The following is an 8,812-nucleotide window of genomic DNA, read 5'->3' as shown; positions in this document are numbered from 1 at the left end:
AGTGTGTCCTGAACCGTGTGTGGGGGCGTTTATCAGTTGTTGCAGGCCCAGTTCTTCCATTTGGTTGACGCAGGCGGTTGCGATACAGTCTTGGGCAGAGTTTGCCCAGAGGTTAAAATCCCCAAGTACCAGCAGGTTTTTATTGGGTGTGTATTGAGAAGAATTCGGTAAGTGGAGTAAGGAGATTGGTCTTTGGTCCTGGTGGTCTGTAGCATAGTAGTATGTGAATGGTGTCTTGAGGTGTTGCTTGAAGATGCAGTGAGAGAGTTTCCATGAAGGGCACTGAGTTCTGTAACGTTATAGAAGGATAAGTAATTGACTATTTGGTTGAAGGTGGATCTGTGGGGTGATTCACCGGCTGTGGAACAAGATATAGGGGTTAAAGGGTTAACTTCCCTTGTGGGTTTCTGTGTTCCTTTTATACAGCATGTAAACTGTTTTTGGTGAAATATGGTTCAGCAAATGTATTTTTTTCCCTTGGGATATTGCAGAAGGCTAAAGAAAAGACCAAGCATGTCTCCCCTATTGTTAAAAGGAAATGTCCGTCATGTAAAGGGTTACTGAGGGATTCCTGGACCAAAATATTATGCAAATCATGTATTGCAGACATAGTTAAGGAGGAGACAGCTCCTGCTAGTCCTGCAACTCAGCAAGGGGAATTGCTGAGCTCTTTCAGGAAGGAACTGGCGGACACCTTTGAGTCCTTCAGATCCTATCTGGATAGGCGCCCAACGGCGCATAGCAGTATGGTGCCGCGTTCTCAATCCTCTGTTTCAGCATCCAGAGGGGGCAGCGACTCAGAGGAGGAAGAATGTAAGGCGTTACTAAACTCTGACGAGGAAGCGGAAGAAGAGAATGAAGCTTCTTCTCCTTCTTCTAGGTACAAACTATCCCTTGAGGAGGTGGATGATCTACTAAAAACAATACACACTACCCTTAACATCACAGAGGATAAAACTCAGCTATCCTTACACGATAGGATGTTTCAGGGCCTTGGGGAGGAAAAAAACAGGGTTTTTCCAGTACATAAGTTTCTATCAGAAACCATTAAAAGGGAGTGGAAGGATCCAGAAAGAACCCCTTTCTTTTCTAAATCCCTCAAGCGGAGATTTCCATTTGACGAGGATAGCTCGCATATCTGGAACAAAAAACCAAGACTTGACGCAGCGTTTTCCCAGGTATCAAGGAATACTGACCTGGCGTTTGAGGACATGGGTATTCTTAAGGATACCATGGATAAAAAGGCAGACTCCCTATTAAGGAAGGCATGGGATTCACTTTAGCAAATTTGAAACCTGCCATGGCTTCAACAGTGGTAGCCAGAAATCTGGAACACTGGCTGGAGCAGCTGAAAGCTCATATTGAGGCGGGGACGCCTCGTAAAGATCTGCTAGATACGCTCCCGGTGTTATCAAAGGCGGTAGGGTATATAGCAGATGCCTCAGCGGAATCAATCAGAATGTCAGCCAGATCCACAGCTCTGATAAACTCAGCTCGCAGGGCTTTATGGGTCAAGACATGGACAGGGGATACTGCCTCAAAAACAAAATTGTGTGGGTTACCCTTTGAAGGTGATCTGGTGTTTGGCCCTGGGCTTGAAGCTATACTTGACAGAACAGCTGACAAGAAGAAGGCTTTCCCTATAAAGAAAAAGGTGATTCCGCAAGGCAACAAGAATTTTCGTGCTTTTCGGAAAACCCCAGATACCAAAGAGGCAGGCTATAAAAGGCCTTGGAAATCTCAAAGAGGGAGGGGCAAGTCAGGAGGACTATTTCGCCCCCCGACCACAAACACAAAAACCCAGTGACTGTCATCCAACTGTGGGAGCAAGGCTACAGACCTTCTTTCAGTGGAAGACTATAACGAACAGCCAGTTTATCCTCAAGACCATTATGGAGGGTTACAGGCTGGAATTTTCTCAACCTCCACCTGTGCGTTTTTACATAACCCAGGCTCCCCGAGACCCAGAAAAATCCGTAGCAATGACAGCTATCTTGAGAGAATTGATACTACAAAAGGTGATCACGAACGTGCCCCCTGGGGAATTAGAACAGGGGTGCTATTCGCACATATTTCTGGTGAAGAAGCCTTCGGGAAAATTCAGGCTCATCCTGAACCTGAAGATTCTCAACAAGACTATCACGTACAAAAAATTCAAAATGGACACAATATTCTCAGTAAAGAGTCTCCTGACCCCAAGCTGTTTTATGGTGTCCATAGACCTGAGAGATGCATACTTACATGTGCCAGTGGCATCAGCATCTCAGAAGCACCTAAGGTTTGCAATAAAGTTGGGGGAATCAACCCTTCATCTCCAGTTCAGAGCTCTTTCGGGCTGTCATCCTCTCCGAGGATTTTCACAAAGATCCTGGCAGAGGCCTTAGCCCCACTCAGAGTAGAGGGAGTATCAGTCCTACCCTATCTGGACGATCTACTAATTTTTGCCAAAACAAGGGACCTATTAGTGAGGGATCTGGAAAAGACAATGAGACACTTGGTAAGTCTCGGATGGATAATAAACAAGGAGAAATCAAACTTGATTCCATCACAGACAATACTATTCCTGGGCTATACTATAGATTCCATCCAGGAGAGAATCTTTCTCCCCGAGGAGAAAATGGAGAAACTTCAAGGTGCGGTAAAGAAGACACAGACAAATATGCCAATCTCCATAAGAGCAGCTATGTCGGTCCTAGGGCTACTCACTGCGACTATACCAGCAGTGCAATGGGCACGTCTACATACAAGGGAGCTCCAGCAGGCAATTTTAATGAATTGGTCCTATGGGGAGTCCCTGGAAAAATTAATAAAAATGCCTCCGCAGGTTCAGAGGAAGCTTTGGTGGTGGAGAAATCACTCAAACCTGGACAAGGGTCTACTCTGGGGCTTTCCTTTGGAGAAAAGACTAACAACAGACGCAAGTTCCTGGGGTTGGGGCGCCCACCTGGACGAGCAGATGGCTCAGGGGAGTTGGACAGACTGGGAAGCCAGAAGGTCCTCCAATTGGAGAGAACTAAGGGCTATTCTCCTAGGTCTATGGGCCTTCGAGAAAACAGTTCGGGGCCATCATGTTCAAGTTTTATCGGACAATGCCACAGCGGTGGCATATATATCAAGGCAGGGAGGAACAAGGAGCAGGACTCTGCTATCCTTGGCACTCCAAATTCTAGCCTGGGCAGAAAACAACCTAAAGTCCATAACAGCAATACATCTGAAGGGAGATTTGAACCTTCTAGCAGACTTTCTGAGCAGAGAAAGAATACTAGAAGCAGAATGGAGTCTGAACACAGGAACATTCCAAAAATTAACAGAAAGATGGGGAGTACCCCAAATAGATCTTTTTGCATCCCAGAAGAATACAAAAGTAGAGGCCTTCTTCTCACTAAACAGGCAGGATCAGGCGAAGGGATTGGATGCATTAGCGCATCCGTGGAACTTCCAGTTGTGCTACGCCTTTCCCCCCTTTCAGATGATTCCCTTGGAAAAAGAGTCCCTTACAAAAAGAGACCACAAGTATGATTCTAGTGGCCCCTTTTTGGCCCAAACGAGCTTGGTTCGCAACAATACAGAGGATGGCGGTGGAACCTTATTGGGCGCTTCCACTGCGGAAAGATCTCCTAACGCAGGGTCCCCTTCATCATCCAAATACCCAGCACCTCAGGTTGACAGGGTGGTTACTGAGGGGCAGATGTTGAAAAATAAGGGCCTTTCAGATAAGCTGGTCTCTACCCTGCTGAATAGTCGTAAGGAGGTTACCAGAGCCATCTAGGAAGCGATTTAATAGCCGGTGCACGGCTAGGATGCTTTCACCACAAGAAATTGTTCCAGTATTAGAATTTCTCCATGAGGGAATGGAGATGGGGTTGGCAGCTAGCACCCTAAAGGTGCAGGTAGCTGCATTGTCAGTTTTCCTTGAAGACAATTATCTAAGGAGCCGCTCATTATTAGATTTTTCAGGGCATTGGCCAGAGCTAGGCCAATACCTTTTAAGTTTTTTCCTAGATGGGACCTGTCTGTGGTTCTGCAGGGTCTAATCAAAGGGCCTTTTGAACCTCCAGAGGAAGCATCAATCAGGCTATGGTCGCTAAAACTAGTCCTGTTAGTAGCAGTAACTTCAGCTAGGAGAGTAAGCGAGTTACAAGCTCTTTCCATAAGAGAACCCTTTTGTTATATTTTTCCAGACCGGGTAGTGCTAAAAACTGACCCGGGTTTTCTGCCAAAGGTGTCAACAGCATTTCATAGGGCACAAGAGATAGTTCTCCCTACTTTTTGTCCTAACCCGTCCAGTGCTAAGGAGAGGTCTTTCCATTCCCTGGATGTGAGAAGGTGTTTATTACACTATATAGAGATAACAAAAGATTTTAGAAGATCAAATTCTCTCTTTGTTCTCTTCTCTGGACCACGTAGGGGGTATAGTGCATCCAAAAACACCATAGGTAGATGGCTAAGAATGGCCATCAGTGAAGCTTATAGAGCTTCAGGTGCAGAGCCCCCTAAGGGGGTAGTGGCCCATTCAACAAGGGCAGTAGCAACGTCCTGGGCAGAGAGGGCAGGGGCTTCCCCGGGTCGGATCTGTAAAGCGGCCACATGGACAAGTTTCTCCACCTTCACCCGCCACTACAGGTTGGACTTGCTATCAGCAGCGGAACAATCATTCGGCAGGAAGGTCCTGCAGGCGGTGGTCCCACCCTAGAGTAAGTACTCTTTTATCATCTCCAGGTGCTGTCCTGAAAGACGAAGGGAGAAAAGCCTAGTTAGACTTACCGGTAACGGTATTTCTACGAGTCTTTCAGGACAGCGCTGATGACCCGCCCTAAGTTTTAAGGTTATAAGATGTGTTATTGCTATGTTCTGCTTATCTAATTTCAGCATGGCTGGAGGTACTCTATGAACAACTGAGGCCATGGTGGAAGTGTCCGGTCTTTAAAGAAACTGACTGCAGTGTTTCCTGGGAAAGTGGGTGGAGCTGCGCTCTCTCCAGGTGCTGTCCTGAAAGACTCGTAGAAATACCGTTACCGGTAAGTCTAACTAGGGATTTTGAGCTCAAGTGTGCATGAGGCCTTAGTCTTTCACCAACTCTTAGTGACCCCTTATGTACAAATGACTGGAAACTCAATACTAAAAAATCCCTGTTGCCGTTAACTTGCCATTGATCAGACATATATTAAAGTTTTAAGGTCTGTCAACCACTTTAAACCAGGTCTTGTTGTGGATCACTTAGTACTACCTCTCACCCTGTTATAATCATGACTTAATAACAGATCTAACTGCTGCAGTCTTTTTCTTCAATCTTTTCATTGACTTGCCAGTTTGTGGGCACTTCCATATGATACCGTCATAGTTTTGTATTTTAAGGCTGGCCTCACACTTAAGCTGACTGTGCTCTCTGTAGGTACCTCCTAGCTGGGTACATTTCTCCCAGGAACCCTCCAAGGAAGCAGCCTCACACAGGGATCTTCATCCTGGCCTAAAAGGTTCTTTGAAATCTACCCTAGCCCCCACCTCCTTAAGGGACAGAATGTCCACAACCAGTTCCTCCTGTATCCAGATCCCCTCTACATGGCCTCCTGCCCTGTCCAGAGCCTAAGTATGCTGGCTATATTGTCCCAAATGTGGAGTGTTTAGCTCCCATGCCCCAAAAGAGTGTTGCTTCATCCCACCTAGCGTATATATGGGTGCTGATTCACCCCTGACATCACTGTAGAAAAGCTCTAGCTCAGTGGTCTCCAAACTGTGGCCCAGGGGCTGGATGTGGCATTTTGCTTGCTTTTATCCCCCCGTCAGCAACAGTGGGGCATAGTTTCTGCAACTGACAGTAAAAATAGGACACTATTCATGCCACTGACACCAATGATGGGGCACTATTCTTCCCATTAATACCAACAATGGGGCAATAATCCTCCCGCCGATACCAGTGATGGGGTACTTCTCCCACTGACACCACTGATACCACTGATAGGGCACTATTCTTCCCATTGATACCAATGACGGGGCACTATTCCTCCCACTGACAGCAGCGATGGGGCACTATTCAAAAAGGAAGTAAACAAGGTCACTTTTCCAGCGCTTAGGTGTAAAATTAATCCTAATTAAACTTAGGCACTACATGGCTTGCTGCATCTGTTACTGGCACCGATCTCCTCCCGGGAACCACTACAGACGATCATATCTCTACGAGAGGTGGTGAGAATTTCGGAACTGAATATACAGTGCAATATTTATACTGAACACTTTTTTGACATTATGTTTGTAAGTGCATTTGCATACGGGAAGGGGTTTGTTTTGGATAAAAGTTTTACACTATGAGGATTCTTTTCCTTTCTTGTGCCCAAGCTGTATGATTTTGGCTTGTTTGATCTGGGCAAATCATAGGACCAGAACATTTGATATCCTTTTGGTTGATCGTTATTGGAGTTCCGGGCTGATGTCCTTTTGGCGATGATCGCAAAGGCTTAACATACATGCAAAGGCGATTGTTAATTGGGAATTCGGTGAGTGCAACTGCTAAGGGAGCAGAATCACTTGGTGTGGTGATGGTTGAACGTCCAAACAGCTAAAGGACAGTAAACTGGCCCTTTGTTTATAAAGTTTGGAGATCCCTGCTCTTGCTAAAAAGAAAGCGATCACTTGCTTAAACTTTTCTCTTCACAGGCTATAATATTAACAGAACCATCTAGTGGCCAGCCAGCTAACTACACCTTCGTACAAGCATCTTTAGTTGTTTTTCAGGCTTTCTGAAAAGGAAGATATGTGTGATTTTGTTAATTTTTTTTATGCGCTTGTATATTCAGGCATTCCCATTGAAGTCTATATAGGCCAAGAAGGCTTGTAGCTCCAAAGAAGCTAATTTACTTTTTTGGGCTCCATGCTTCAAGAGACACTACGCTCAGGTGTGAACAGGCACAACTGAAAATCATGGAAATTTATATGTTGAGTATTTTGGAGCTTCAAGCTACTTAGTATACAATGCTGTGCTCTGCTTCTCACCCGTGTTCTGCATTTTTTTCTCCTTTTCCATTGCTTTGTTGTTATTTATTTGTATATGAAGTCACCCTTTGGAACACCATTCCATAATTTTAAAGATCACTTTGTAACCATCGATCTCTCACTGCCCCACATTATCTCTGTGTCCTTATTTCATTACACCATGTATTCAATCCAGGTAATGGCTCTAGGTGCACACTGCTGGCCACACGCATTACACAGTTCAAGCTTCTTTATGTTTGCCAGAAATATGTATTGCAAGGGCCTACCTTATTGAGTATGTAGCCCCCTTGTCCTAAACAGGGGCTACCAGTAAATGTATCTGTGCTTCACGACCCTAGAAGAACTTTGCACCGACACGGGCGTCTTACCACTTACATTCTCACTAACTTACAATCTCCTGAATACACCCCCCTCGGACTATATACCCCCGGGTTTGATCAAATGGGAGGAGGAGTTGGACTGTAGATTCAACCCCACAAAGGGGCAATACATACTTCGTTTCACACACAAGTCCTCCATTTGCGCTAAAACTCAGGAAACGAACTATAAAATACTTTCCAGGTGGTACAGAGCCCCAACACTCTTACATAAACTATTCCCCACAACATCAGAAGTATGCTGGCGTTGTCAAAGGGACAAGGGAACTTTGCTACACATATTTTGGACCTGCCCCAAACTTACACATTTTTGGAAAGTGATACACGAGACTGTGCAACTGTTCACCGACAGGACAATTACAAAAGACCCAGCATTCTTTTTATTACACGCCACAGATATTCCCGACAAGGTATACAAAAGATCAGTCATACAACATCTGTTGGATGCAGCTAGAGCTTGCATCCCACTCTGTTGGAAATCCACCCTACCACCGACTATTGATATGTGGCTGGGAAAGGTGGAAGATATAAGAAGAATGGAAGACCTCATCCACACGGCACAACACAGAGAAGAAACATTCTCCAAGACCTGGCAACTGTGGTCGATGTTTATATACTCGATGGCAGGTCAATCTCTGAGAAGAGCTGATGTTGTCTTGTGAGTACGCGGGTGTCCACAATGTGGCGCTGGTGACTCACGAGCAACGACATAGAACTCTATGAATACAGATTATTCGTCCCTCCATGTTCGCGAGACCCACCCCCCCAATCCTTCTTTCTCCTTCCTATACTACCCCCTCCCTCTCTCTCGTATACTTCTCCTCTCTTTTCCTTTCTTGTTTTGTTTCTAGTACTCTCTATCTCTCTTTATACTTTATATTATATATAGAAAAAAGAGGACCGGCGCAATGGAAGGCATTATCATATAACGTCACATGGTTATTAATGACTCCACATTCAACATACTACTGATCTATGTGAGGATGTGCATCGTTTTGTAATAACAGGATAGATGACGTTTTGGCACGGGGAAATATGCGAGAATGTTTGTCTTTATATTGTACTCTGTATGTTACCTGATACATGTGATGCTGTGTAATCTATTGGTCCATGTGGGCCGTGTTCTTTACTTAAATAAACAATTAAAAAAAAAAAAAATGTATCTGTGCTGCTCGGTTGTAGTTATCTTGGTGATTTGTAGTCTTTGTGAGCATTTAGGTTTTCTAAGCCTGGTGTAGTTGTAGTTCACCCCACTTGTCAGTAGGTGGCACTGTTATCTTTGGCATTAGTATAATGTGCTGCAATAAGGCTAGATTATGAATATGCATTCTTCTCTCAACCAATCAGTAGGAGTCCTTCTGGCCACTGGTGCTTGCTGGGAAAGGATATATATATATATATATATATATATATATATAAATATATATATATATATATATATATATATA

This window comes from Aquarana catesbeiana, linkage group LG08, assembly GCF_042186555.1.
Source record: "Aquarana catesbeiana isolate 2022-GZ linkage group LG08, ASM4218655v1, whole genome shotgun sequence".
NCBI classification, from domain to species: domain Eukaryota; kingdom Metazoa; phylum Chordata; class Amphibia; order Anura; family Ranidae; genus Aquarana; species Aquarana catesbeiana.
The sequence above is the reverse complement of the archived record's forward strand: the minus strand, read 5'-3'. Positions refer to the sequence as shown.